This window comes from Osmerus eperlanus, chromosome 3, assembly GCF_963692335.1.
Source record: "Osmerus eperlanus chromosome 3, fOsmEpe2.1, whole genome shotgun sequence".
Classification (NCBI taxonomy): domain Eukaryota; kingdom Metazoa; phylum Chordata; class Actinopteri; order Osmeriformes; family Osmeridae; genus Osmerus; species Osmerus eperlanus.
Genome location: NC_085020.1, coordinates 11,819,681 through 11,842,157, shown reverse-complemented (window position 1 = coordinate 11,842,157; position 22,477 = coordinate 11,819,681). Strand labels below are relative to the sequence as shown.

At 45.4% G+C, this 22,477-nt stretch overlaps 1 long non-coding RNA gene across 1 annotated transcript in view; it reads left to right on the top strand.

Moving 5' to 3' along the window:
• Window positions 1–15,664, top strand: part of LOC134017538 (uncharacterized) — a 35,838-nt gene extending 20,174 nt beyond the window's left edge. Inside the window, exon 4 of the long non-coding RNA XR_009929761.1 lies at window positions 14,564–15,664. This is a non-coding gene — a long non-coding RNA (uncharacterized LOC134017538). The remainder of the gene's footprint in view (window positions 1–14,563) is intronic.
• The last annotated feature ends 6,813 nt before the right edge of the window (window positions 15,665–22,477 follow it).

Sequence of the window (22,477 nt, the reverse complement as noted above, 5' to 3'; positions counted from 1 at the left end):
CAATAATTATGTTTCAGTGTGGAAAACGAAAATGGGTATATATATGTGGTGGTCTTTGTATATATAGACTTAGGGCCCTATTTTAACGATCTGAAACGCAAGTATCAAAACGCGAAACGCAAGTAACTTTGTGGGCGGAACTCCGGCGCTGTTACTATTATACCGGTGGGATAAATGACTCTGCGTCTGGTGCAAATCAAAAATGGGTTGGTCTGAAGCAGCTACATTACTCATAGGTGTGGTTTGGGCGTAACGTGCAATAAACCAATCAGAGCGTCATCTCACATTCCCTTTAAGAGCAGGCACGCTTGTTCCTTGGCGGATTGCTATTATAACGGCGGATTTGCCTAGCCTGGTCCTAACCAGAGCCTAGTACATTTTATTTGTACAGAGGGTATAGGATTGCTCCATTGACAAGCATTAACTTCCTTGAAGGCTGGTACCACTCTGATGTGCCACAACCAATCGCTAGCGTTCGCCTTAGCCAACTCCTTCACCACTACTGTAACGGATTTAGCTGCCGTAGCTGGAAAATCAAACTTTTCCCGAACCCCGTGGGGAGGAGGGCCACAACATCAAGGCCACTAACAAAACTTAGCAAAGATTGTTCTTGCTCCGGCTTTAACTTTTGGATATTCGGCAGCGTTGCCACAACGGACCGAATGAATGGCTTCGCTCACATCTTTCTCTGCTGCCATTACTGAACTACAACTCAAATTAGCACACAATATCAACGTCGGGGAGTCAGGTGGCGGTTAGGGAAGCGGGCTAGTAATCAGAAGGTTGCCAGTTCGATTCCCGGCCGTAACAAATGACGTTGTGTCCTTGGGCAAGGCACTTCACCCTACTTGCCTCGGGGGGTATGTCCCTGTACTTACTGTAAGTCGCTCTGGATAAGAGTGTCTGCTAAAAATTACTAAATGTCATCGTTCTCAGCCACTCCCTCTGTTCACTGATTGGCCCTACAAAAAATGTATTTGAGAAAACCGACTTATGTGCCGAATTCCCAGACCTAGTACAGAAGCAAAATCAAAATTGAGCGGAAGTACGTAGGAGGGCAGTAGGAGGGCAGGCTACAAGCATGCGCCCTTAAAGATCCTATAAAGTGGAATTGAAAACGAGTTTTAAGTTCAGCACACCACAGAACAATGTGTTATTAACTTTATTAAATTCGAATGAAAAAAAAACACAGACAAGTATGTTAAATTAGGCTTTGAAATTGTGAGAAAATCAGCACTCTTCTCTGCTTGAGACTGGGGGGCGTGTCGCCTGAAGGAGCTGAAGCTCCGCCCCTCGCTGCCTACCTACGACCCAGATAATTGACGCTACGTCAAGCCGAAGAAAATAGTATAGAATTAGAATTTATTTGTTCAATGAGTGAAACATACAGATGCATATAAATGAAATGTTCCCCTGAGCTGTAACACAGGAGTAAAAATGGACACCAGAGACAGCAGACAGTTAGCTATCATACTACTTCTAGCACATTAGCTACCATTTCACCAAAATACCATCATTCTACACCGAGTAGCCTAATATCAAGTTAGCGGTTTGCACTAACTCATAGCAGAGATACCTGAACCCCGTCCATGTTAAAATTATCCACCGTGAAATGGTCACTACAGAGGCGGCCAGGGCCGGGGTGGGTAATCGGGAGAATCGGGAGAGTTCCCGGTGGACCGCTTCACTTTTGGGTCGGTGGGCCGCTTCACTTTTGGGCCGGTCGAGGATTTTTTTGTTGTTGACATTTGTCACGTTAGTCTATCTTCTCTTATAAAGTAGGCTACACACGTTCTGCATTCTGACACCTCAGCCTCTGCATGGGTTGTGCCATGTGAGGGAGTTCTCCCCGAGTTGGTTGGGTCCATAGCCCGTCTTTTCCAAAAAGTTTTCTCAGATCGGCTACCGATAGCTGGGACGGGCGGCGCTACTGTAACGATACGCGTCAGGGAGGATGGATGGGAGCAGGGCCGGAGTGATGGCATCACTAGACAAGGTTTTACCAATTGAAAAACGTCTGTTGATTTTACATAAAGCTCAAAAAACTATTTTGCGCTCAAATAATGGCCAAAAATGTTCGCTCGCGCGCAGTGCGTGCTCGCATTACATGTAAGTGTAGAAGTCCCTATCTTGCATCACATCAAACCCAGTTTGATGTGATGTGTCAAGTCCTAGGTTGGGGCAAAGCTCCGAATGTTTACAGCGTCTGGCTCCGTGCCTGATTAACACTCGGATCGTTAAGCAGTCTCAAAAATTGAATCAACATAAAAAATTATACGATCCCTTTCTGTAATCATGATACCCCCCAGAAAGGTTCACTGCACCCCCAGTCAAAGCAGGCTGCACCCGGCCCTGTTTGGTATACAAAAAAAAGGGCCGGTCTTGGGCCTGAAACTCCCGGGCTGAAAAGTGGCCCCACTCCGGCCCTGGAGGCGGCTGATAAGCGCAGCTAGTTCAGGCAGGGCAATCGGGCAGCGCGCGTCAGTCATCGGGCACGTAAGGCGTCTTACTCCACCTTCCTTTCCTCCGCCCACTACCACACCCAGGTTAGCAGCGCATATCCATTGGGCCACGGCCGATAAGGCGTCTTTAAAAGACGCGCGGATACGCACACACTCACCCCGGTTGTTGTATGATCAGTGCTGCTTCCACCCTCCACCATCCCCTTCTCCCCCATGCTGTCTGTATGTTCTTTCCACCAGGGGGTTATATCTCTATTGCTCCCTGCCTCATATGTCAAGTATGGATGTGTTGCATCAAGGAGGCAGGGAGCGCTTCCTTTAAATCATCCACTCCGCCAAAGTTAAATCTACATGTCCATGTCATGTAACAATAAATGCTTAAATCTAATACGTGATTGTCTTGACTGAATTGGAGTTTATCTGAAGCTTTCCATTAGCGTGGCTCTTTACAAAATCAATCCACCTATTTTCCTTTCCTCATCAATAGGGAAATTAAATAGCGTTGCAGCGCAGCTGAAGTTCTTGCATCCAGGGAAGATGCAGTTGCAGGTGGAGGGAGACATCCTGAAGCTAGCTAGCTAGCTGATGTAGGCTACAATAACAGTACAGCAGGAGGAGCAATTCAGTGATCTGATGTAGATGGGTCAAAATGACATAGATAGGTCATTTTTTGGCTCCGCCCATTACATTTACATTTACATTTAGTCATTTAGCAGACGCTCTTATCCAGAGCGACTTACAGTAAGTACAGGGACATTTCCCCCCGAAGCAAGTAGGGTGAAGTGCCTTGCCCTTAAAACCTGATCTTAAAACGGAAGAGAAACGGTCTACGGTTCTACGGTCTAACTCCACATTTCAGTGCGACAATGTTTTCGCGCTTTGCACATGCTTTCAGAAACTAATTTCACACGTATATAATGTACTGAGAAGCAAATCATGGAATTTGCTTTACAGGATCTTTAAAATAGCATCTGAATAATGCGCCATTAGGTGTGTTCGACTTCATGCCGCGCCAGCGGCGCCGACAGCCGTCTGCAGCCGGCTGAGTTGAAGCAGCCAATGGCATTCACTGCTTCAAGTCAGACAGCTGCAGCTGGCTGTTGGAGCCGCCGGTGCTGCATGAAGTCGAACACACCTATTGGGCCCTATCTTGCACCCAGCGCAATTGACTTTGTCAACGACGCAAGTATTATTCCTAGGTTGCACTCGACGCAAAGCAGACTTTTCCCTCCACAGACGCACGTCGTTAAATTAGGGAATGACCTTGAGCTCCCGGGGTCGGTTCAGCAAAAAAAGGAGGCGTGTTCTGATGCAAACGTTCCCTGGTGCTATTTTGCAGTTTCAGAAAAACAATTCCGCCACAGACCAGGAAAAACGTAGAGTTTTTGTGTAGGTATTATGGATTTTGCGTGTATACTGTAGCGACCATGCTCTTGGCACCCAGAATGCACTGCGGCAGGCAGAAACGCTAAGAATTATAAGGTTTTAGCGTGGTTACATAAGCATTGTTTACAGTTCTATTGTTGTGTTCATTCTGTTTTGATGTGTATAAGGTGTTAATCTGTGTTTTGGATAGGTTGAGTGCTAACTCTGATGGTGAATGTTGGCTAGTTTGAGGGCTATACGAACAGTCCAATGTGAAGGGCCGAGTATGTTAATAAAGAGTCAAGAGCAATATTCCTTCTCCATTCTTAATTGCTAGCCGACGCTACACTGGTGTCAGAAGTGGGATGACCATGACAACGAAACGAACACTCGATGAAGAATTGTGGAGGATGGAGGAAGACGTCCAGCGGCTGCGGAATGAGCTCCTAACTCTCCAGCTGGCGGGAGAAGATGGCCCATCAGTAGCGCCGGGAGAGTCCGCCCAACCCTACGACGGGAACAGCCCGCCGCGGCACGAGAAGAGCGGAAGAAGATCCGGGGCGGGAGAGTCTGCTCCCCGTTACAACGTGGAGGCTTTCATGAGGACACAAGCCAGAAAAGATTGTCTACCCTGCTGTTCAACGAGCCTCAGCGGAGAGGCAGAAGACCATGCCCAGTCACTTCCTGATGGAGCAGCAGCTAGTAACCCGCGGCCAAAAATGGGTTTCAAGCTTCCGCGTTATGCCGGCATAGCTTCTCCGGAGCCCTATCTCGTCCAAGTCAGACTAGACGCCCTACATAATGGGTGGAGCACTGAAGAGACGGCTGGTCACGTAGCCCTGGCTCTAGAGGGTAAGGCACTGCAGGTGCTGATGGACCTGACGTCAGCTGAACAGAGGAACTTCACGGCCTTGGCAACAGCCCTAGAGCGAAGGTTTGGGCAACGAACCTCGACACAGGGTATGCGGAACCAGCTCGCCCAACGCCGCCGGCAGCAGGATGAGACACTGGGAGCTTATGCCGCTGACATTCAATTTTATGCGCGGCGTGGGTACCCCAGTTTTGACCTTGCAGCCCTGGAGGAGCTGGCACTGAATGCCTTTATTCAAGGGCTTGCTCCCGAGCGGCTGAGAGAACATCTCCGCATCCTGGCCCCTGCAAACCTCAACGCCGCGTTGGAGGAAGCTGAAAGGGTCGAGGCTGTGCTGTCCACATCACCTCTACCCCAGCCTCGAATCCGCCAAGCGGATATCAGCGACAACGAGGGCGACTGTGAAACTGCCTGTCTGGCTCGACAGCAACCACCACAACGGTTCCAGAGGCGTCGACAGGCTGAGCCCTGCTACCGCTGTGGAGAACCTGGACACATCGCACGAGAATGTCTTGCCCCGGCGCCACGCCAACTCAACGTTCCCCACTCAGGAAACTAGAGCGGGGTGGCACTGCGGGGAGAATGCCACCCACAGGAATAATTCTAGTCCCCAACAACTGCACTGCTCAAATTGGCAGATTGGGCCATGCTCATGGACTTTACCTTTCTGTTCCCTCGATGGTTTTCCCTGCCGGGCTCTGGTGGACACCGGGGCCACCATCTCCCTTGTGCGCCCTGGAGTGCTGCCGGAGACGAATGGCCAACAGTTGCCAGGGTGGACCCCTACTGATTGTAAAATCCGGACAGTAACAGGGGGGCTCGCAGGGATGCGGGGTAAACAAATTTTGAGGGTGCAGACTGGGACCTCTACCACTGTGACCCATAAGTTTTGGTTGGCTGATATCCAGGAACCCTGCATCATTGGGTTGGACCTCCTGATTAGTTTGAAGGCCCGGGTGGATGTGCTGAAGAATGTCATCCACCTTAACACAGAGACTGTGGCTCTTCAGCATTGCCAGGGAGAAGAGGACGTGCATGACCAAGCTCAGCCGGCGGCCCTGGTTGTCGTGCCACTCCGGGAACCTGCGGCGGAAGCTACACACCACCACTCGGATCAGTCATCCAATCCAATCGGACCACATGCTCGGGCAGTTCCTAACCAGCTTCCAACAATGACTTTGACAGCTACATCTGCCGAGTCAGTGGCTCCGGGGCCTTCTGCCGTCACAATCCAGGCAGTACAGGACCTGTGGCGGCGCAGCAGTGAAGGACTGGACCCACAGCAGAGTCAACAGCTGGGAGCCCTGCTCCGGGACTTTTCTGATATCTTTGCGGCACGGGATGAGGAATGCACAAGAACAGGGCTGGTACAACATTCGATAGACACTGGTTCTGCCGCACCAATTAGACTCCGCCCTCATCGGCTGGCACTAGCCAAGCGTGAGGCAGCCGAGCTAAAAATCAAAGAGATGGCAGCAGCAGGTGTGATCGAGCCCTCCAACAGCCCTTGGGCCGCCCCAGCTGTCCTAGTCCGGAAGAAGGATGAGACGTGGAGGTTCTGCGTCGATTATCGAAGATTGAACGCCGTGACTCGTAAAGATTCCTACCCTCTACCCCGTATCGACGAGGCTCTGGACTGCATCGCTGGATCACGGTGGTTCAGCTCACTGGATCTCCGGAGCGGTTATTGGCAGATAGAGTTGGCACCTGAGGACAAGCCCAAGACGGCATTCACCATTGGCCAAGGGCTCTGGCAGTTCCGGGTTATGCCGTTTGGCCTCTGCAATGCCCCTGCCACCTTCGAGAGGTTAATGGAGCGGGTCCTGACAGATGTTCCCCGGAGCCAGTGTGTGGTCTACCTCGACGACTTGCTGGTCCACGCCACTGACTTTGGGAAGGCCTTGGAGAACCTCCACCGGGTCTTCAAAGAGATCCGGGGATCCGGACTGCGCCTCAGCCCAAAGAAGTGTGACCTATTGCGGCGAGAGGTCAAGTTTTTGGGCCACGTGGTCAAGGAGGTGGGTGTGGCCACCGACCCGGCAAAGGTGGAAACAGTGAGAAACTGGCCAGTACCTCGAAACGTCGGAGAGGTACGCAGCTTCCTGGGGCTCGCCTCGTACTATCGACGCTTTGTCCAAGGGTTCGCATCCATCGCCAGTCCCCTCCACCGCCTCACCGACAAGGGGCGGGAATTCATCTGGGACGATGATTGTGCGCTGGCATTCACTCAACTTCGCGCCGCCTTGACGGATGCCCCTGTCTTAGCGCTGCCAGATCCCAAACGTCGATTCATCGTCGATACCGACGCAAGTGATGTGGGGATTGGGGCAGTGCTTTCCCAGGAGGGAGATGGCGGAGAGAGAGCCGTGGCTTACTACAGTCGGGCTTTGAGCCGCCCCGAACGTAACTACTGTGTTACCCGGAGAGAACTTCTGCCGGTGGTCTCGGCACTTCATCACTTTCGACCCTACCTCTACGGTCAGTCCTTTCTGCTGCGAACTGATCATGCCTCTCTGACCTGGCTGCTCAACTTCAAGGAACCGGAAGGACAGTTAGCTAGGTGGATCGAGGCACTGCAGAGCTACGACATGGAGATGCAGCATCGGGCGGGACGGCTGCACAGCAATGCGGACGCCCTCTCCCGCCGCCCCTGTGAAGAAGCAGACTGCCGTCATTGTCAGCGCCAAGAAGAACGGGATCGCCAAGCTCCCCGGGTGGCCATGACTCGAACGGATGAGACAGTAGAAGGGTGTCTGTCAGCAGTGAGTGACCCGGAGTGGCAGGCAGCGCAAGCAGACGACCCCATCTTAGCTGCAGTGGGACGCTGTGTTGACACTGGAGTGCGCCCTCCTTGGCAAGATGTCTCCGCCGCATCTGTTGAGGCCAAGGCTTACTACTCACAGTGGGCTTCCCTGGCCAGGCGAAACGGGCTGCTCTACCGGATTTGGCGGGCCCCGGGTCTCGGGGGCAGCACATGGCAGCTATTGGTGCCCAAGAACTGGCGTCAGTGGGTGCTGAGAGCCGTCCATGGTTCCGTGGGAGCAGGCCACTTTGGAGTGGCAAAGAGCCTGAACCGCCTGCGGCAACGGTTCTACTGGGCGGGGTGCAGGCAGGACACTGAACTGTTTGTGCATTGTTGTGATGCTTGCACTGCCAGGAAAGGCCCTTCCGGGCGGTCACATGCTCCCCTGCAGCAGTACCAAGTAGGGGCACCCATGGAACGGATTGGGGTGGACTTCCTTGGACCTTTCCCTACCACTGATGCCGGAAACCGGTACGTCCTGGTGGCAATGGACTACTTTACCAAGTGGCCTGAGGCATATGCAGTCCCCGACCAGAGTGCCATTACAACAGCGGAGAAGCTGGTGTGTGAGATGTTCTGCCGGTTTGGGGCTCCACAAGAGCTTCACAGCGATCAGGGGCGAAATTTCGAGGAACAGGTGTTCGGAGAGGTGTGTCAGCGGATGGGGGTGAAAAAGACCAGGACAACACCCCTCCACCCACAGAGCGATGGGCTCGTCGAACGCTTTAATAGAACGCTGGTGGCACAACTAGCTATCGTCACCTCCCAACACCAACGCGACTGGGACCACCACCTGCCGATGGTCCTGTGGGCATACCGATCAGCAGTACAAGAGAGCACTGGGTGCACACCAGCTGCATTGATGTTTGGGAGAGAGCTGCGGACGCCGGTAGACCTGGTTTTTGGAACGCCCCCCAACACTGAACTGCCCACCATACCTGGGTACGAATATCTGCGGGACCTGCAACAGCGCCTGGCCGTGGCGCACGACTACACTCGACAGCACCAGGCCAACGCGGGAGTACGGCAGAAGCGGGGGTATGATACCCGCTGTCGAGGCCGCGCGTTCTCACCTGGAGAGAAGGTCTGGGTCTACCAGCCAATACGAAAGAAGGGTGTCTCTCCTAAGCTCACGAGCCAGTGGGTGGGGCCCTGTGAAGTGTTGGAGCAGATTTCAGATGTAGTGTATCGGGTGAAACTGAACATCAGGAAGCGGATAGTGGTGTTGCATCGGGATCGGTTGGCACCTTACCGCCCCCTGGCTGAACGACATACTGTTGGGGACCAGCCCTGCTCACCCGACGCAGCTTCACCACCACCTAACACCCTGCCCATCCTACCTGACTTGGCAACTGTTGGGGGTGGGCAACAGACTGTCACTCCACAGGCACCAAGACGGAGGGCACAGCTTCCACGTCGCTTTACTGACTTTGTTTTGAGTTAGCGTTTAGTTGCTGTGGACAAGCAACACGCTAGAGGGGGCCATGTAGCGACCATGCTCTTGGCACCCAGAATGCACTGCGGCAGGCAGAAACGCTAAGAATTATAAGGTTTTAGCGTGGTTACATAAGCATTGTTTACAGTTCTATTGTTGTGTTCATTCTGTTTTGATGTGTATAAGGTGTTAATCTGTGTTTTGGAAAGTTCCTGTTCGAACAGTCCAATGTGAAGGGCCGAGTATGTTAATAAAGAGTCAAGAGCAATATTCCTTCTCCATTCTTGATTGCTAGCCGACGCTACAATACATTAGTCATGGTGGTCTTAGTGTGTAGTGTACGTCTCTTGTATAAGTGTATGCATGATGTGTATGTAGTGAATATTGATAAGTAGATCAAGGGAATGAAAGTTCAAAATCCTCCCTGTATTTTTGGGGGGATAAAAGCATCTGCTAAATGATTACATTGTTTATAATTGTTATATTTTAACATTATGGACTGTACTGCTAGGCTACTGGAATGGTAAAATATGTGGACAGGAATAAACAGTATTACCCCAGTAAGTGTCGCCATCAAAGATATGATCATATGGATGTAAAAGTCATGTCAACGTCTGATGAGATAAAACCTGTTTTTGTTCACAGAATAAATTTATTCAGAATAATATAATTTGTCAACTGCAGGAACATGTTTGGCAGGCAGTGCTGTTTGGAAGAATCTTCAAAATAATGGTGTGCCTCGCACAATATTATTATTATAAGTACAACACTTCAAGCCTCAGCACAGCTCAGGAGACATGATTTGTTTCTCCATAAGTGTCTGCAGAGATGATTCGTCAAACAACTGGAAAAGGACTTCATCCTTTCTGCACTGAGAAGCAGAGAAGACAGACAAATTCAGCCATCTTGTTACAGTAAGTCAATTTACTTAATTCTTAAACTTACTTAAAAGTTACAGGATCTGGTAAACAAGATTACATAGTTAATGGACTGAGCTGATTAAGTAATTTAACTGGGTGAATCTTGGATGACTAACATGCCTATAGACAAAGGTCCAAAGTTTTTTTCTGAGCTGCTAAAGTTCAACCCGGAGTACATTATGATAATTCATGATGCAATAATTTCACTGCATTTCTCACTCTCTGAGTCTATGCCTGCAACACTGCTGTTTTAAACTAGCACCGTTGATTTTAGGAAGGCCAATCGACTCAACCTTCTTCCATTTCTTTGTACCAGAATCATTAAGATGCTGAAAATGTATTTAAAGCACTTTTAGAAAGAATTATAAGATGTGGAATTTTTTAAAATATATTTTTTTAATATAGGATACCAATTTTTGTCTTTAACATTACACAGCAACAATGTCTGTCTTCATCCAAACATATATATGAAAGTAATCATACAGTTGACTTTTTCCTCCTTTGTACGTTAAATGAAATAGACTGCATTAGTAAGCCTTGGTCTAACCCAGTGGATCATGGTATTGTTATGATAAGAAGTCATTTTGAACAGGATAAATTGCTTTCCTTGCTGCTTAGATTTTTCAATTAGTCACTCTGCTCAGATCGCTGATGCATATTATAAAATAGGCTTTGGCGCGTTGTACTGAGCACTCCAGTACAATGGGGCTGGTGGAACTGAAAATGCAGCGTTCATCTAGAGAGAGGGTTTGTGGCTACATTTGAAAGCCAGATCCACGGTGTTCAATTAGCTCATCACAGAGAAGTAAGAGTAGAGCACATACAAACATACAAACACACACACACCCTTCCACCCACACACAGACACAAACACACAATGTCCTTATAGTCCATGACACCGGTGACAAATTGTTCACTGAGCTTGCTCACACCGAGAAGGGTATACTTCCTGAAGCAATTTAGCTGAGAACTGCTTATGTGGCAAAAATAAAAAATCTATTTGAGGACCAGATTGAGGCAGGCATCACTTTGGAATGGCATATCTCAGAGTACTCAGTACTGCATCCCTCCTTTGATGTGAGATATGGTTTGATGCAGGGTGTAACATATTATTGTCAGTTGATTTATGAATGACTGGTTATTGAATATATTGAATGAACAACAGCTAAATGGCAGCCTAGTGGTGTGCCTCAATAGTGTGAAGTGACTTCCTGTTCCCATCCCTTTCCACCATCAGATGTGAAAATGCTGAAGTTGACAGGTCTAATCTGGCATCAAATGAGTAAGAAATTAAGGCCTTTAAAGTGTTCAGTTTCAAATATGAATAAAAATAATGTTGCACTAAATATATTCATTATTATACATAATCTGTGAGTGGGTTTTGATTTGATTTTGATTGTTTTAGTCCTCATTACAAGACGAACCAACCAGAAATGTGCACTTCCGTTTTGTAACCCTGGTCTGCAAATCATAATCAAAGAAACACAAAGCAAGTGTTGGCCTAGTAAAGCCTTATTTAGCATGTTGACTTTAGTCTTGAGCCCAGTAAGAAAATGTAGCCACTACCTCTAACAAGCTGCAGACCGCAAAGAGATCAAACAGACTATTTGTTTGTTCTGCAATAGCATACACTATGTAGTGTACTCATTCTTCAACTTGAACTCCTGCAGAACTCTGGCTGTGCACAGTTAAAAGATAAAAATATACTTTTATTTCAAATCAAATCAGGAAGTCTGAACCGAGTCTGAACCGGAACTTGATGAATACCCTCTCTGCCCCAGCTGATAAACTCTGACTAAAGTATAAAAACGCATGTGTAAAAACAATTACTGTAAGTTTGAGGATGGTCTCTTAAACGAGGAACATGCATTATTAAACGAGCCTCTCAGTTATACTTTGAAGTTCTTGGGAAGAGAAGAGCCAATAAAACTGACCAGACTCTGTAACTGTGTTGCGAGCCAATTGTTGATTCAGCTGAGAGAGCTGTTGGTGGGTGCAGAGTTTGTCAGATCAGGGCTCTTTGAATCTCTTGAAGGTTAATGACAGGAAATACAAAAACTTACTGTTTTTTTTATTGTTTCGTTGTCTTTTCAAGATGTGGATCAACCCCGGTTTTGACAGGCAGACAGATGGCCTCCAATCTGGGTGTAAGGATAAACTTCAATGTTGGACAAACAGATGTTTAAGATGTCACAGCAATTATATTAATTAGTCAGAGAAAGTGTTGTCTCGTTGACCTTTAGGTGAATATTACTACTGGGAAGACAGAAATGACAAACATAGTCCTCTGTTTACCTCTACATTCTGTCAAAACAGGACTCAGCCAAAGTTAAAAACTCTTTAAAGTTTTATTGTGGCTGACAACAGTTGAATACAGGATAACAATATTTCTACTTTGTGTCTTTGTGTATGTGCATGTTTGTGTGTGCGAGTGTGTGTTTACTGTAATAGTTTTCCAACTGTAACATGACAGTCAGATGTTCAGGCCACTAATTGTTCTCATGAACAGGCCAGCAACACCCCAGGTTGTGTGCATCCTGTGTATGTGTGCGTCATTGTGGTTTATGTTGTCAGGCAACAGTGAAACAACACACCGCACTGTCCCATCCAGGCAAATAACTTTATTTACGTGTTATGTGCCAGTGTGTATGTGTTTGCGGGTATGTGTGCTTGTGAATGTTTATGCATGCGGATGTGTGTGTGTGCCTGTGCTAATGTGTGTGTGTGTGTCTTTGTGTGCTAATGTGTATGTGTGCATGTGCAAGTGATCTAATTCACCGTCTCTGTGTGCCAGTGTTTAGAGTGTGTCAGAGCAGCTGCCATGTTAACATCCCTAGTGGATCAAAGCAATTGCATTTCATGGGCAAAAGACAGTGAAGTGAGCCTCATTGAAATACAAACACATTGCAATGAGAGCTCTAACAGTCACCAGGACCATGCTCAGGGGGAAATCAATTTCTGTGTTTACATTTCTCAGTGAGCACAAATGTGAGTTGACCTTGCTTAGAGGGTAGACAGTCTCTGTGTCTGGTCTCTGCTAAACTATGTGGAATGATATCATTTAAATGGAAATTACTCTTTCTGCTCCTCAGTCAGCAGAGACTTGGCTGAACTCAGCTGTCTGAGAGAAGCAGATCTAACTACTGTAATGTGAAGGACAAAAATGGCCTCAGCACAATATTCAGATATAGCCGCCGTAATTATCCATTTGGAACAAATACATGATTTTGTATAGAGCTTTTTTGAGGGCTGTTCATACCAGGCTTAGATTGTTTTACACAGTAGAGTGATCTCAACAGCCATTAATATCTCTACTCTCCTATTGAAGAGCGGGAAAGAGAGCGTTGGTGCGATGGAGGACAGAGGTGGTCGGGGGAGAGAGTGAAACCTTTCATTAGTGAGGCATGGGGCCCTGGGAGCTGTTTAACTTGCAGGTGACACTCTGACCTCGGCGCTCAATTACTGGCTCACAAATCTCAGGGTGCCGCCCAGCCAGGGCTTCATATTTCACAACTCTGTCATTGAAAATACCAGAGTATTGGCAACAGCTGTAATAGACTTGGGTATACGTACGTAAGCCCTCTCAGGTGTGTGTGTGTGTGCGTGTTGTGTGTACATGTACGTGTGTGTGCAAGGGCAAGGTGACCCAAATGTTCTCCAAATGCTTTTAGTTGGATAAACTCCATATACAGTATGGTGTCCTAACTTACACACATTCAGTCATCTTTTTGTAGTTTCTAAATAATGACTGGAAAATACCATCTGAAAACATTTCTCCCCTACATTGAAAAGGAATAATATATCATATTAAACATGTTCATAAATTCAGGTGCTTGAACGTTCCAACAGCCAGAGGACCCCAGAAGCTCTGCTGTAGGGTGTTTGTGCTCATTAATAGTAATATCCACTTTGGAGAAAGCCTCATTATAATTATGAAAACAATGGAGGAGTATTTTTCAGGCACTTGCCCGGTAGCAGAGCCTGTGAAATGAGTAAGTAACACATCTGCAACACTTAGACAAACAGGCTGGGGCTATGCCTGTTACAGGCCGCGCGCTCCTTAGCTCCCTCAGAGATAAAAGGGAATATGTTCCCCGACGTGCAACTTTCCCTTTGATTAAAGAGGGGATGAGATGCTGTTTCTTTATCTTCAGTAATCTGTGAAATAACTTGTTCTCTGCATTAATAAAAAAATTGAATTAGGCAGATCAAAAGGAAAGCCATATTTAAATTGATTATATGCAATCAGAAAGTGAGAATGCGTTTTTGTCTGTTGGTCCAGATAACATTGGATTTTACCTGGTGATCTTTTTCGCCAGAGTTACTGTTTTTATTACCGGATGAAAAGACATACTCTTAAAGTACTTTACAATTTCAAACAGTATCAACAATATTATAAATGCACAAATGGACAACAGAAATGTACTTTGAGCTTAGTTTCGCTCCAATTCCATTTCCATTTATTGTGTAACATCAGGGCCAGAGAATGCCCTGTTGTTTGCTGCTTGGCCTAATTTCTGTCTTACCAGGTCAAGGTGTTCTTACCGCTGGTGACCCAGATTCTCAACAACTCCACTAGTATGTGTTTAGCTACTTATCAGCCTCAAACAGGTGGCTGTCTTTTTATACTATGTGATAAACCCAAACTCAGTCTCTCACTTTGAATTCCACCAGAGTTTTTTTGCCTTGTCACTCTTGTATTTTCAGTGACAAACGGGGACATCTCCAGACACGCCATCTGTGGCGTATTAAGGCGCTGTAGAGGATGTCATGCTTGATAAAGCTGGAAACGGCGACACCCATTTGAAACTCCTGTCTGGCTCCGGGTCGGGAGAGATTAAAAGAGTGATGGACTGTCACTCAGGCTCCAAGCAAATGACCGGGGGCCGGCCTCACAGGACAGAAGACAAGCCGGAGATGCGGCCAGGTGAGGGTGACAACATTCCACATGCTAGGTAATGACTCACCTCCAGGACAAATAGACTGATGTTAGTGATGAGTTTCCTCTGCAGGAGGTTACACATGCTGGGAAATATTCACACCCCAGGGAATCTCGAAACATCCTTTTCACTTTTAAACTTTAAAACTGTACCTACATTTTTGGGGGTTTAAAGCTGCCTTAACAACGTAGCACGGTTAAGAATGTCTCAATGAGGGGTTCAAATCAAGGTGCAATCCAGAAGCTTATGTACAATTTTTAAAAAGATGACAGCAATCAAAAAAATTGTTCTCATTCCCAATGTGTCATGTGTTACTAAACCTCTCACAATTTACATAAACCTCTGACTACTTGTCTTCAGGGATTTCTGTTGTTCTCCACAAGCATCTTCTCTCAGTCACAGGCTTTTTATGTTTGATGTCCGATGTTTCCAAGTCACTGATGTTACCAACCAAATCCCCTGGATGTAAGTGTTGCTAACAAAACTTCACACAAGCACCAAGGTTAAGTAGGCCATCCCTCTTGAAACACTTTCTCCACAAAGTTACAGACACAGTTTGCCAATATGGCGTTCGTCCATTCTTTTATCTCTAGATTAGTGCTAAGCTGCTCGAGTCCCATGCCTACTTTTCATTCAAGGTCAAAAACCTTTTTACCACAGTCAAAGGACCTCTCAGAAAAAAATACCCCAGACACTTGACCTCTGGAATGAAATGGTGAGTGTTGTGAACAGTACAATGTGAATGACTGTAACTGGGTGATCAATCATCACCTTGGTGAAACACAATATGATGGAGCCCCCACGGTGCATTCATAGATTCTCAAATCATACATCCAGGCTTCGACCTACTTGCTGGTGTGTGATGTCATACAGCATGAGCATGATCGCACTGTACTAGCGTGAGATTAAGCATGGCCAAAAGTGTGAGCCGAATTCAAGTCACACCTGGTAACACTGCATATTTGTTTACTGAAGACAGTTCATAAGCGCAGCTAGTTCAGGCAGGGCAATCGGGCAGCGCGCGTCATCTGCTCATTACCACACCTGTGTTAGCCAGCACAAGCCCATTGGGCCACGTCCGATAAGACGGCATTAAAAGGCAGCGCGTATACGCACACACACGCACCCACTCAGCCCATTTGTTGCATGATCAGTGGAGTCCCCTTCTCCCCCATGCTGTCTGTATGTTCTATCCTTCAGAGGGATTATATCTCTATTGCTCTCCTGCCTCATATGTCATGTATGTATTTGTTGCATCGAGGAGGCAGGGATTGCTTCCCTTAGATCATCCACTCCGCCAAAGTTAAATCTACATGTCCATGTCATGTAACAATAAATGCTCAAATCTAATACGTGATTGTCTTGACTGAACTTCATTTGAGTTGATTTGATCAGTTAATTAAAATGTCCATTCCTTTTTAAGGGGTGGGAGTAGGGGGATGGGATATTTAAAATGTTTCAGATGAAGATATTGGTGTTGATCTTTGGGCAACTGTGAAGCCCTTTGTACGGAAAGACAATACTTTCAGGCAGGAAAGTGTGTGGAATATTGTGAAATGGCTATACAATGTGATTGAAATAATACTTTTGTACTGCATTTGAGTTTCAGTTGGTGAATATAACCCGTTCTATTGCTAAAAACTACACTAAACAATATTGGGTTCAGTGGCTTATGGATATGTCTGTCTTTTAATGACACCCTCGAGAGCAACATATGTCAGATCTCCAGATTTAACATTTACATCAACAAACAATGCTGCGAAGCGTCCCTGAAGTGGCGTGCTCGGGTCCACAGGTCGAGGCAGAGACTCTGGCTGGGATGGAGCCTGAGGCTGCAGAAACCTCCAGCTGTCGTTTCTAGTAAAATAACATTAATCTGCAGGGATTAGGTCAGAATTACAGTGGATGAGACTACAGCTCTATCTTCACAGAGAAGACCAGTTTCCTCAGACATAATCTACACCAATAGCAGGCTAGATGTTATGTTTGTTTTTTGGTTGTACAGTGTAGATGGAGGGAAAAGGAGGATTACCCCCCCACCCCCTCCCCGTCTTCCTCTCTCAAGTGAGAGTTATCTTCAGTTCTTTAAGGGTTTTGTATTGTCATTTTCTTGTGTTTTTTATCTATTTTATATAGATGTGCCAGGGCCAGCCCAACCCAATAAACAAACTAAACATTTGTTTAGGGCCCTGCGATTGTTTTTTAAATTTGTAAAAAAAAATTGTAAAATCTTTTTTTGGGCCAACAAAGGGCCCCCAAACTATTTTTATTTAGGGCCCCCAAAAACCTAGGCCCGGCCCTGAGATGTACTGTATACATATGAGCATTAACAGAGGACAGAGAAATATTGTGGATCAGCCATCAGATCAGTGAGCTTTGCTTGATTGAAAGTTGTTATCCTTTTGTCCTGCACTGTTTAACTGTCCTCCAAGAGATACAACATACGGACTTGTTAGACAAACAGAGAGGAACACAGCGTGTGGAGAACCTTTATTAGAGACACAAACTAAGTGATGGCATTTTTTACCCTGCAGTCATACACTCAGCTCCCACCATTTGTATTTCTATGAAACGGATACAAATAATGAGCTTGTTTCCATGCAAATAGCACACAGCAGCAAAATGTATCTTGTTGTTTGAGATATGTCTCCCACTATAACGTTATGAACTGAAAGTTTAAAATTACGAGCAATATAGTACCTCAAGCTGAGATGCCAACTAGGAAGGAATATCTGTTCACATTCTCTTAGATGGCGGTTAAAGCTGGGGAAAAGACATGAACTATTAACCTAAACACAACCTGTCATGTTTAGCTAGGTTCACTGTGTCAAGAGTTATACTGTTCTGAATTGGCTTAGTCTTTAAACAGTTGTACACTATAGAGGTCTTTTGAATATTTTTTTATTTAGTAAGGAGCTTGATATGAATAATGGCAAAACATGTAATTACTTTGCAGAGGAACACAGGGATTCATTTACTCCTTGCGTCTGAATTAATACTTCAGACAACCTGGCATGACATTTTATGGGATTCCCTGTAGCCTGCAAGGTGAAGAAAGTCCCATGGGGAGAGAAGGTACACACACACACATACCCTCCTGTTTTCCCAATGTGGTTTGGCCCTCACATACATGGGCATGAGCAGCCACACACAAACACCTCCCCCCCCCCCCCACACACACACACACTCTCACATACATAAACACATCTCTCCTTCCCTCCTTCCTATTGTCTGGCCCTCTCAACACACCCATCTCTCCCTCTCCCACTCCCTCTCCCTCTCTCTCTCTGCACTACAAGTAACAGTAGAACCCCAAGGTGTCCTTTTTCTTGTTTATTGGAAGACCAGAGCCCTGGACCAATTAATCACTGCAATGAGAGACACTGGTTCACCAGTTAAAACAACACAGACTCACACCTCCTTCACCTCACCCAAGGTTAATTAGCATCAGTGTTCCTCTCTCAAATAATTAGATTACCACTTTTGTGAAAGAGGGATGAGATTAATCATAATGGCCAGATGCAACTGTGATATTTTTTTTATAATATAAATTAAACAATTGTGGATTTAAAAAAAGTAATTATAGTTTACATAAGTGTTGATGCATTAAGTCGTTACTGTAATTCAATCAGCATCTGTTCGTTTGTTCAGGTTTAAGGGCACCTAAGCCCAAAATCAAACTCCATTAATCACAGGGTGGCTGCAGCGTCAGTGTAGAGAGTTCTCTTCTGTTCTGCAAATTAATTAAAACTGTAGACAATGTACAGGTGCTCTGCCACATCCCCCCTGTGCTCTGTGTGTGTGGATGACTGTTCCTGAAGGTATGAAATATTTTGTAATATATAGACATAGACAGACATATATACAGACATATACAGTATGTGGAATCCTGGAACTCGTTCAACCCACACTGTATTTCAGCCATGAAATTGACAGCTTCATTCTTATCAGGAGATAAGAGCTCAGTTCTGTCACCAGGCTGAACATTAGCTAAATGTGACTCATGGCATCTGCTTGTGCAAAAAATAAGCTCAGCTTGTTCTTGGACTGTGAATATTAGATTGCTGTATCACTGCCCCTTTCTCATAACAATTAATCAAAACGAACTGAGCTATGCTCAAATTAAGTTTTACTCTCCCTAGGTATCAAAATGGCTCAACCAATTGTTAGAAAATTGCCTGTTGAGAAATTGGCATATCCCCACCCCAGCAATTAAATGTGCTTTGAGAACACAGAGGTGAATCGTTCTTGTCTGAAATGGAACATTGGCTTTAAACTCTGATAGCACCTGCTACCTTTTTACCAGGGGGACTCTGTCCTCCACCTGTCAAGAGTAAGTAGTGTTATTTACTGCCAAGGGATGCCCATGTGTTCTAGCAGCTGGGTTCCACTGCAGGCTGAGGAAATAATGGCACTGTTTGGAATGCTTGCTATGTCAAATGGAAGACACAGGGAAGGATTCAGACAATATTGACAAGATTAAGCTTGTCTTTTCTTGAACGGTGTGACGCCAACTAGACACACCTCTCCACTGTATAGATATCATCAGCAAAGATTTGCAACTGGGTGTTCCCTCCTCCCATGACTGCCTCGGGCAGTGAAGTGGACTGTCCTTGTCGTGACCCACAGGCCTTCTGAGAAGGATAGGAAAGGAAGAAGTCGTTATTGTGACTCAGTGCCATCCATTAGGTACTCATCTGGTGCACAGAGAGGGTTTGTACCTTCTCCTACCACTTAGATGGAAGCATCTACTAGTCCACTTTAATGCTTTGGAATTGTTTTGATTCATTTAAGAAGGAGAAAAGACACAGAAAAACATAGTAAAAGTCATTCAGGGAACAGTGAAGCGTTGGTACACTTTTCCACCAGTTGAATAATAAATTTACCAAGAATAAATAAAATATATTAATCATTTATGGTAGTGCCATTTCGGAAATAAAATAAATGCATCTGTTTGAGAAGCTGCAGAGTGGATTCTGCATCAATGACTTTGAAGACCTTAGATTTCATCAAAATCACATACAATATAAATGTGAGAATGGAAAACAAGAAAAGTCAGAAGTACTATACTTTAAAATGTAACACAGCAACCTCAGCCACCATCAATTTTCTTTGCACCATGGCCAACAACTAAAAATAATGTTCCTCTCATGAAATGGTAGACTGAATGTTTTCTGAAAGCAACCCAAAACCCTATATTTGTTACTTAAAGTCACTCCATTTCATCCTGTATTCCCCAATTCCCACACTAAATTATCACGAAGTGCAACAATGTCTCCCTCCTTTAAAATGGTTAACTTGAGTTCACTCAGTGTTCTGGAAGAAGCCATTACCCAGTCCAAGTGTACATCTGTATATTTATGTCCTGAGACAGTAATAATTTCCAGTCCTTTAGATTAGAAAAAAAACATTAATTATTGTGGCTGATAGCCAACTAGCCAGCTTTCTCATTGTAAGACAGAGATTGATTGTAACTTTTAAGATCCCCACCTTGTGCAACTATAAACTATATTCTAAATGTTACTGGATAAATTGGAGAGAATGGGTATGGATTTGAGAAGGAGGCGGGGACATCACCACGTGTCCGCCCCTCCTCTGGTTTCTGCTTTAATTCAGACTGACAGCCAGGCTAATGGAGGCCTGTCCATCCCCTGCTACCCCCCGACATCTGCTCTCACCAAGGCCAGACAGAAGTCCTGTGCCCTCACCCTCCACTCTCACACAGCTTATCAGAGCTCACCGTTTAACAGACATTTGACATTTAACTGAACTCCACATGTGACACCAGCAGGAGAGGTGGAGTGAGAGAGGGAGAAAGGTAAAGACAGAGAGAGCAAGACAGAGAGAGGGGGAGATAAAGAGAGAGACAGAGACACAGAAAGAGAGAGGTGAGACCTCACACAGTTTTCTGAGCATCCTAGTATTGAAAGAAATACTGATGAGTCGCTGAACAGTTTGACACAAATTTGTAAAGGTAAGGTCACGGGTAACCCTTCCTTTTACAGTCCCTTAAGTAGGTATTTACATAGAAAGTAAAGGGTATGTTATGTGTTTTATTGGGTATTACCGATTGGTACCAAGGTGGTAAATACCTAGATAATTCTTAGTATTTACCCATTAACTAAATACTAACGTACTGGTCATTACTGGGTATATTTTCTGTATTATTGGGTATTGCCGATTGGTACCAAGGTGGTAAATACCTAGATAATTCGAAGTATTTACCCATTAACTAAATACTAACGTGCTGGTCATTACTGGGTATATTTTCTGTATTATTGGGTATTACCGATTGGTAAGGTGGTAAATACCTAGATAATTCGAAGTATTTACCCATTAACTAAATACTAACGTGCTGGTCATTACTGGGTAATTTTCACTGGTCCTAATTAGGTAAAGACAGAGGACAAAACTTACTTAAAACTGGAAACTTATAAATATTACTATTTAAATACCGCTGGTAGTAAGTTGGTAACAACGGGAGATATGGTAAATTATAATGTGTTATTGGGTAAATACCGCTGCAAGTAGGTAAAGACGGCCAAGCTCCAGCAGAATTACGAACAAAATACTCTACTATTACCCTGTAGTTACGTAAGGTTTATGTCGGTAACAGTCCACGTCTAATGAGAAGATAAGATAGTACTTAACAATATTTACCTTTTCAGATACATTTACCGATGATGGCCTCATTTACTTGGCTTGCGTGCTTACGAAAGCACGCAAACCAAAAACGCTGCATCCAGTTTTCACAACGAAAGTTGTCCAGGCCTCTAGGGGGAGCGCTAAGTGGAACAGCTTGATTTTCGGCCCCACGGAGCGAGAGAGAGAGACATATGAAAAGTTTGTTTTGGAAATGGGACCCCCTCTAGAGGCCTGGACAACTTTCGTTGTGAAAACTGGATGCAGCGTTTTTGGTTTGCGTGCTTTCGTTATTGCAACGCGTTTATGTATTTGCAGCGTTTTTGGTTTGAGTGCTTTCGTTTTTGCAATGCGTTTATGTATTTGCAGTGTTTTTGGTTTGCGTGCTTTCGTTTTTGCAATGCGTTTATGTATTTGGTTGTGTTGTGTGTATTTGCAGCGCGTTTGCTGAATGCTGCGCATGTGTTGTCAAATTCATGAAATTGTTTTCTTAATTTGCTTGTGCTTAATTTGCTTGTGCTTTGTCTATTTGCATGTGTTTTCTTAATTTGCAGCGCGTTTGCACATGTCGGCCACCGTAGGTATTCGCTTACAAAGGGTATGGTAAGAGCCTGGGGCCGGTTGCACAAAGCACCTTAAGTTAAGATTTTCCTTAAAGTCAGAGTTAAGGTTTCCTTAAAATGTAATCGGTTGCACAAAGCACCCTTAAGTATTTTCCTTAAGGTTTCCTTAAATGTTCCCTTAAGTATTTAAGGTTTTCTCCTTAACTTCGTCTTATACTTAAGGAATCCCTTAAAGTTCGTTAAAGCGTTGCACGAAAGACCTTAGCAACCAAACTAAGGAAGAAAATTTAAGGTACCTCTAGTTCATTTTTAATCCCCAACATGGCCGAGTTTATGGATATAAATGAACGTAGGCCTATCCCAAGAAGTGTTCCGCGACCGCGAAAACCCAATGGATACACTTAATGATGAGCAATTGATCTTAAATTATAGATTTGACCGGCAGTCAATTTACGAATTGTCCGACCGTTTACAGT